We start from the raw sequence: 9990 nt of genomic DNA, 5'->3' as shown, positions 1-9990 counted from the left end.
AAGAGCTGGACCGGGTTCGCTGGTCTCAAAGGTTTCGGAACACTTAATATGATGTTTGTAGAATATTTTATAAAATAAGACAACTTTTATGGGAGGAGACCTAGCCTCCTTTTTTAAGGAAAAACTTTACTTATTACCCATGATCTTTTATTATTTTTGTAATTATATTTTTAAACTTTAAAAAGCTTTAATTTAAAATTACCATTTTTCAGAAATTTGCAATATCAATATATTGTTTGAATTTAGTGTTAAATCATAACATAGGAAGTGAAATTTTCAAAATATCCCGTCCAAATTCAATGTACTTTTAAAATTTTATAAACGCCTTAGGAGAATTTTGAGAATTTCACTTCATTAACGGTTTGACTTAAATATGACTTTTGATAGAAGAGTTGCCATTACAAACTTTTGAAATATAATAATCCTAAATTGAAACTTTTTAAAGTTTAAAGGTATGATTGTAAAAGTGATAAAAGATTAGGAATGGTAAATGAAGTTTTCCTAATCTTTAATTATAAATTAGTCTCCCTCTCCATTGATTTCTTAAAAGAAAAAAAGAAAAAAGACAAAGAGAATCCTCTAATCTGTCACAAACCCTTACTATATATTTTTTTTCAAAAGAGCCTAATAATTTTCTCACATAATAAAGAACTAATGTGAAATTTAGCTTAGCACTCATAAACTCTTTTATAATTTACTCACTTTACATGGGCTATTATCTTTTCAATATATACTTGGCGATTTACACATGTGCCCAATGGTTATGTGTGTAAAAAAAAAAAAAAAAAAAAAAAAAAAAAAAAAAAAAAAAGGTTATGTGCGTGTATTTATTTATTTATTTTTGTTGTGTCTTCTACGGGCCCGAAACCCGAAAACGGTTTTGCCTGCTGATCGAGTTGCAGGCTTCCCTGGCTGCTGCTTGATGGCATCATTTATCGGCCGGGGTCTCGGCTAAGGGCCGAGCCTTTCATAATTGCAAAAGGGCGAGCGAGGGCTTTGACCCATTACTCTGCCAACCAATGGTTGGGTCTACGGTCTAGTATTCCCAGTCCTTAATAACGCTTGGAGTCGTGAATTCCATGCTCTTTTCAAACCGTTTCAGTTCGGCCCAACTCATAAAAAAAAAAAATTTCTAAACTTTGGTTGTATCCCCACAATGTTTCATTTTCCCAATATATTTTTTTATGCTTTTTTTTTTTTTTTTTCCACTTAAGAGTTTGATGCAAATTAATTGTTTTTTGGTTCATTACTAAAGCTATATATGCATCATCTTTTAATTATGGGTGACGATTCGTGTTCACGTGTTAGGTTCGAATCATATTAAGGCATTGGTTTCATACTATGTAGAGTAATCTAACTCGACTCATTTAATTAAACAAGTAAAACTCCTCAACCTTAATCCGCTAATTAATTTCATGTTTAGTTCGTGTCAGGTTCGCGGGTTGTATAAAAAATATTAGCCATTAATGTTGGGTGTCGAGTTTAGACCGGTCATATCGAGATATATATGGGTATAAAACTATATCAAATCCTACAATTATAACCCTCTAATTTAGTATTGAATTTATAATCTTAACTTTATAAAATCGACCAAATTAAAGCAGCTAACATGCAGGCATCACTTGATGTGCTGCATGGAAACGTTTCGTCTCTTAAAGTATATCTAATTCCTAACCTACGAGAGACTAAGGAATTCATAGACATGATTGATGATACGTGCATGATGGTAGAAAAACCTCAGACGACTGACGACCCAGGCCATAGATTCTGTTTGTTAGATCGAGACCATGATCGGATCATTTAGCCCCATCTAATTTATTATATATATTTACTTTAAACATTACATATGGACGTATCATAATTAGATGGTTTTATTTATTCCAAAACAAATAAAATTAGATGGTTTGATTAATGTAAAGCCCATGATCCAACACGTGAAAGCTCAAAGCGCTCATAAAAATACAACTAAATTCAAAGTTAATAATTGAAATTAATCCCGGTAAACGCAATTAAGAAATATGATTCCACATGCTGCACGCTGATCTCCACTAGTGCCTGAGCTTTTTAGCAGGAGTGCTGCTGTCCATAATTCCTACTAAAATGGATTAAAAAAAAAGTCTCTCTCAACACATATAACATATTATTAATCCAGTGATGGGGACCCCATTGTGGCTGAACATGTGGGCGTGAATGTGAAGCGCCAGCCGCTGTTTCACTTTAATCATGATTATATGATGATGAATTTGATGGTCTTGGGGTGATTTAGCATGCACATTCTTTTTGGGTCTATGGAATATTACATGTATTTGAATATTGCTTTCCCTTTGGCCTAGCTCGTCATTGCCGAGTGGGAAAACCGAAAATCTCGTTTAGGTTTTCCTTGGGTTCAAACTTTTAGGTGCCCATCTTGTTCAATCAACAAGTGATTCTTCCATGTAATTTCAGATCGAGAAGCTTATAATGAAATGAGTTGAATTATGGTTAATTTATATTGTCTTTTACTTATACATCGACGAATCGAACGGCCAGCCGACATGCAAACAACAATTACAGCTCAATGATTTTTATTTTTTGTTTTGAAGACAAAGATATTACCAAAAAACGAAGAACAGTATCCAAAAAAACAAATTAAGAAGCATACAAATCTCGGGGCTCGAGATGTAGATGTGCACCCAACTCTATCTTCTCTAGACTTACGGAAGCACAGGATCCCAGTTCTTGGATCTCTAGCAAATGCATGGTGTTGACTGCATATACATAAGGGACCACTGCCAGCACAGCTGCTAATGACTATATATGGAGGATAAATCAGTCTTTAAAATAAATTAAAAAATAAATAAATAACATAGATGATAAAGACACATCACAAAAGAATTCAAATATTATTTATTTATTTACTCTCTCGGCCTCTTTTTATCAAGAGTCGTGTTACATATTATTCTCCATTCAATTATTTTACAAATTCACTATTGATTTCAGTACTAATCTATGACAAAGATGATGAAAGTTACGATATGGGAATAATTTTTGTCATTTCTCTTTGATGAAACCTAAACGCGTTTTCCTACCCCTTCTGCATACTTGACTATTAGTTTCAGTACTAATCTATGACAAAGATGATGAAAGGTACGATATGAGAATAATTTTTGTTATTTCTCTTTGATTAAACCAAAATACATTTTCCTACCCCTTCTACATACTTGACTATTGGTTTCGGTACTAATCTATGACAAAGATGATGAAAGGTACGGTATGAGAATAATTTTTGTCATTTCTCTTTGATTAAATCTAAATGTGTTTTCCTACCCCTTCTGCATACTTGACTATTGGTTTCAGTACTAATCTATGACAAAGATGATGAAAGGTACGATATGAGAATAACTTTTGTCATTTCTCTTTGATTAAATCTAAACGCGTTTTCCTACCCCTTCTGCATACTTGACTATTGGTTTCAGTACTAATCTATGACAAAAATGATGAAAGGTATGATATGAGAATAATTTTTGTCATTTCTCTTTGATTAAACCTAAATACATTTTCCTACCCCTTCTACATACTTGACTATTGGTTTCGATACTAATCTATGACAAAGATGATGAAAGGTACGATATGAGAATAATTTGTCATTTTTCTTTGATTAAACCTAAACGCATTTTCCTACCCCTTCTGCATACTTGACTATTGGTTTCGATACTAATCCATGACAAAGATGATGAAAGGTACGATATGAAAAATAAGTTTTGTCATTTCTCTTTGATTAAACCTAAACGCATTTTCCTACCCCTTCTGCATACATGATCTGACCTGACGGAAGCTTCAAGTTAATACTGAAAGTAATAGCTCAACGGCTAACCATGCTGCGTACGCACATGAGGTGTAGACCCTGTAGAAGTTACTGGTAGTAAGGGCTAGACATCCTATTAGTTGGACTTGTCTTAGATTTCCTTGTCCAACTATAAAAATTTTGTCGGGCCTGTCGGATTTTCCATTAATTTATCAAAACTTACCCGAAAGTGATGTAAATAGCCATTTCAATCACCATCAAACGTTGTCTTTTGCATTAAAATAAATTAAGTGGGGATTTTGATCTTCTTCTTTTGGTTCACATTACCTCATACTAGACCTAGATCGATCTTGATTGGCAAAAATAATAGTACGTAAAAAAAAAAAAAAAAACCATCTGTCATATGGACTTTTGACTGCACTGTGTGAACTGTGAAACCCTATGAGAGAGAGAATCTGCTTTAAGGCCATGTGGGCACAAGGTCTACGTCCAATTTGGCGTGTGGCAGTTTGTATGATCGAGGCGTGGCGCCGATGGTGATGATAACATCAGATGAATGACAATGATGACGATGAATGGGGGTTCAAAAGGCCAAGCCCCCCGGCGGGGAGTGTTGTTGTATGGTGGGTGTCTCTTCGGCCCCCACGTCTAGAATCTCTTCCCCAATGACTCATGGTAGCCCCCACCATCACATCCATCATCATTAGTCCCACTCACATAACCCCCAACTGCTAAGCGCCCTATTTAATGTGTCTCTTCAATTCTATCCTACTTTTCTTTTTATATTACTATTAATCCCCATCCCTACAAGTCATACTATAAACCTCAAAATGATTGACAATGCCACCCTGTTTTGACCATATTCTCCTCACTCGGGTCAAAACAACATGTCCATCTTTGTCCCCTATTCTCATTTCATTTTAACTTCGATCCAAAACAACAAGAGGAGGAGGAGGATAAGCCATCTTTCCATTGCTTGTCACTTGTTTGTCATACTCAGACCACAAGCATAAGCTAAAAGACAGATGGAGGAGTGATAATAAAATGCTAAAATCAAATAATTAATTGCCCTTTGTCTACTTAAGTGGTGTTTATTAATTTGAGTCACTTCCCTACCAAAATCCTTGCTCGTATGAAGGTTTTGACGTCTAGTAATTTGTTTGATAACTTTTTTTTGTTTCTTCCTTTTTTTAAAAAAAATAAAAAATAAAAAAAAATTCTAAACAAAAACATTACCAAATAATCCAAAACATAATATACTTGTTTATGTCAATGGTAGAACTAACAATGAATCAACTGCAAAATAGAAAAATTTGTTACCAAAATATTCGCTGGTCCTCAAAGGACCGGAGACATTGGTGATACATTAAGTAATCACCCTAGCTAACAACCTTTTTACGTGGAAGATAATCGGGCCATAAAATCACAATCACAGCTATAAAAGAAAACAAATCAAAGATCTTTTCTACTTGAAAATTATACACCCTCATCAATTTCCAAATTGCCATTAATATGATCAACATTGTAAGTCATGCCCTAAAAAGAAAATTACGCATTAGTGCCAGTTGCCACTGATGTTATCTTGTTGGGACTATAAACTCCTCTCATTAAAAGGGTACACTTAGAAAGTTTTTTCTTTGATTTGTAAGTAACGCATCATTCGGTCCAACCGTCTAAAAATTTATGCTAAGAACACTTAAAATAGTTTTATTTTTCATGTCATTTTAGAACATCTTTTTATTAAAATGAATAATAATAAAAAATCGTCTGAAAAGCATTAACAACGTAGTCAACCTATTATTTGAGGAAAATTGTTGGGTCGGGGGAAAAGCTAGGTTGGCCCCTTTTTTCCACACTACTTGCGTGAGATATTTATTAAGGAATTGAAAGATAGCAATGAGATTGCTCTTTGGAAAAAGGCTAATACAAATGATAGTTTGCCAGAATGAAGAGTTAACAATGATGAATTTTAGTTGCCTCTTGGATTGGAACTCTTATGATTTCGCTGTCCACATTTGACTTTTTGCCATTCATATTAGACCGGATTCAGAGATGTCCCAACATTGGATAAAGATTTCTAGACATTTTATTAGTAATTTTTTAAATAATTTATATAAGACTTATTTGGCTCAACAATTTAAAATTTATTTAAATAAATGAATCTTATATACTCAAATTATTACAAATTACCATGACCCCAATATACAATTAATTATATTAGAGAGATATTTTTATCATTTTAAATAGTAAAAAATTAAAAATACTCTTTTAATATAATTAACGGAATATTCTTCAATTCATTTGAACCGGAGAAGATCTGTTATAGTTATCTACAAACATCTCTCTCTTTTTCTTGAAAAACATTTAAGAGGTTCAAGAATTTAGATTTAGAATACGAAAAATAATTATTTTCATTTTAAATCTCTTTTATTTCTTTTCGTTAAAACATTTAAAAGGATTATGTTATTCAAATAAATTAACCGAGAGAAATAGAAAGAATTTAAAATAGAAATGATCATTAATTTTTCATAGAATACCGGTAAGGGATCTGATAAAGAATTAATTCATCTCATTGAATGTCATGAACGAACTTTCTAACAGGCTAGAAAGGTCAATGAGGCCTAACAGACCTTATTTATTATCTATTGCTCTAAAGGAAATCATTTAACCAAATATTCATTCAACGCAATGTTTCCAGAAACTTGATGGTCGTCAGCAGGTGGGGTTGTTTTACACTTTGCTTCACAGTCAATCATTCTTGACACGGCGTTTCAATTCACAGAAACTGTTGGAACATGTCAACAATAAATCTGTACGGCACTGGGTTTGTAGTAAAAGTGTGAAAAACAAATGCTCTCATTCATGGCGCTGGGGCCAAGATAATTAACCTTAACATTTAAAATAAATTACTATTTACCTGCAATTTTAAAACATTCATTTAAATACACACTTCCAAAAAAAAACATTTTCTAAAATTTTATTTAAAAATACACTTTTAATCTAAAACATTGCGGAGCGAACCAACTCGAAGTGCAATGATATTTTTCCAGTATTTTGAAACTCTATATGGTATATATGTGGAAGGCGATGTTTTCACTTTAATAATTGAGTACGCGTGGCATCCTAGCTTGTGTTCCGTGAGAAAATTATGAGACGAGAAGTCAATATTATCTCTTAATTTGTTAGGACAAACAAATGGATTTAGTGTTTAATTAACTTCATAATTGCTATTAAGAAATCTCCTAGCAACAAGAATGTTCTATGTGCGCATGATTTGTGGTCTATAGAGTGGCGTTCGTGCCGTGACAACTGTAGTGGTAATTTTATTGGGAATAATCATGATCATGTGAAATGGCATGTACATATTGAACCATATACCATCTCAATGCTTATTTTGAACGGCTAGAATAAGGCCGCCGCCACACCCCAATAATTTTAATTTCTAATATCCATATTACATTGGTTGTTTTCAACAAAATAAAATTTTTATTTTATCATTATATAATTTTGTTTATGTGACTGTGTCAATAAATTAAAATAATAATCAAGAATTACTAGATCTTATCAGTTATCACATCAAGGATAGAAAATAATTATGGAATAATATTATGGTTTATAGGATTTGTCATTGCTCATAGCATAGCAGGATAGCCGTTGCAATTTGTAGGACGGGGCGTTGGGGATGCAAATATAACGTTAAACCCACAAGTTGTCACCCATCAGGACAAATCAATAATGTTTATCACTAAAAAGCTATCACCCATCAGGATCAAATCAATAATGTTTATCACTAAAAAGCTATGATTAATTCGATTTATATAGCGCCAAACTGCCCCCTTTTTTTTTTTTTTTTTTTTTCTTTAGCAGTCACTTATCTTGTACCAAAAAAAATAATATGATAGAGTTCACTTAATCTGCTCAAATTATCACCCCAATGACAATCTATTCCCTAAATTATTAATTACGACAATTTTCCCTCTCAAACTACTAAAATAATTTATTTTAGTAAGGGTAATTTTGTCATTTTTTAAATTTTTTTGAAGTACATTGTCATTATTTTAATAATTTTGAGGGTAAATTGTCACAATTGATAGTTTATAGAATAACTTATTATTGGAGTGATAGTTTGAAGATATTAAGTGAACTTTATCCAAATGAATATTATCCGAGAGAATATGCGATTTCTTGCTTTGCAATAGGTACACTGGATATATATTATTATACTCTTTTCATTTTTTATATTTTTGAAAGGATATATTATTATAATCTTTCTCAAATAGAAAAACCACTAGGGTCTGCCTCACAGTTGCAATGGCACGTTGGAACGTGTCTTTGTCACTTACCAACCACACTACCAACATGACTGCCCTCTACCCAATCCGAACAACCATATATGTCTCTAAAATGCAATTTAAGTTCACATTACTTTACACTTCACTTCACTACATTAGTGTTTCATTTTAATAAAATATTAGAAAACCACACTTTGTTAACGCCTTGCTTTTTCTTCAATAGCAAACCTTAATTCTGATAATTATATATTAATTAAGTAAATTATAGAAAGTTGTCCCTAAAATGTGTAACGATTATTTCTTTTCGGTTCACCAACTCCATGCGTGACTCAAATTACAAGTCACATTTTGGTCTAATCCGTTTTGGATAATTACAATTACCAGGCATGCACGACATATTATCATTAACAAACAAAATAAACATACACCATCACACCCACGCACATATATATATATATACCTTACATGTGTGCGAGACAGCGAGAGAAATATACCGCTTCACGAGACGTTACGACCAATCCAAATTTACTAGAACACCCTTACTCCCACAAACACAATCAACTTTAAAAAAACCAAAAGAAACATTGCCGTCGGTTTCTATCATTTTCTATTCTAACAACATTAACATCATCTTAAAATACCCAATTAAGAAAATTCAATTATTATTATTATTATTATTATTATCTTATCTACTTTTTTTAAACCTTATTCTTCATTTTTTTTATTATATTTTTATCAATACTCATATTTTCAAACATTCATATTTTTTTTTAGAGTAATGCTGAAAGTTATTATTGTGTCATTCAAAAAATGATATGCCTTTTAAAATTATAATCCGATTAAAATTCAATAGTGATTAATCACAAGTTCAATGATAATTTTAATTAAAATCACATCATTTTTAGAATGATACAAGAGAAACTTTTAGCATTACTCTACAATATTTTTTAAACTCATATGACTTTGTGGGCGTTGAAAAGATAAACAATAAAATAAACAATAAAATAACCAAAAAAATCGTTGCTGAAAATGAATAAAATATGGAAACATTTCACCACAGTAATTAACTATAAATGTATTTTACATAAACTAAAGATGTGGTTAAATGAGTAATGATATAAGAAGTACTAGAATCCTTTCAAATGTGATATACCTTTTAAAATCACTATTGAATTTGAGATGATCATTATTGAATTAAACTATTGGTAATTTTAAATGCCACATCACGTTTGAGAGGTCTCTAATTCTCTTTTTATCATTACTCGTAACTAAATATGGTGGATACAATATGGAGATTTTGCCTTTTCTGTAGGAGACGCTGTAACAAACAACCTAAAATTTAGGTTATTTTGATAATACTTTTAAAATGTAATTCTCTGAGAAAGTAATTTTGAGTGTTTTGTGTTCGGAATTGTTTGTTAATACTTTTGTTTTTTTTTTTTTGTTAAAAAATAAAAAAGCTCTCCTAAAAAGAGTTGTCAAACAAGGAAAATAATTATAAAACCTTTAAAATTATTTTAACTTTAAGTTACATAAAAATATTTTTCAAACAAAAAATAAGAAACACTCTCAATACATATTAATAAACAGACCCATTGTCCCTCTTCAATAGTTTTACCTCGACTGATTTTGTTTGGCCCATTTTTATTTATTTTATATTTTTGTTTTTTCACTTGATTAACTGTTTTTTGGGCTCTGTAATGCTTGTTGAGGCTTTCAAGTTCCTCCCCTTTTATGTATTTAGTTATTCTTTTTCAATAAAATTTTATCTTACCTAAAAAAAACATTCCAGAATAAAGAATATGAAGACCCCTCCGACAAACGGACCGAAAGCAAGGGCAAAAATGTAAAATAATCCAGTGTAACAAATAGATGTAAGTACCTTGGAAAACCGTGGAAGTTGCCTACGTCAAG

The sequence above is a fragment of the Corylus avellana genome, chromosome 9, assembly GCF_965113065.1.
Source record: "Corylus avellana chromosome 9, dhCorAvel1.hap1.2, whole genome shotgun sequence".
NCBI lineage: Eukaryota > Viridiplantae > Streptophyta > Magnoliopsida > Fagales > Betulaceae > Corylus > Corylus avellana.
The sequence above is the reverse complement of the archived record's forward strand: the minus strand, read 5'-3'. Positions refer to the sequence as shown.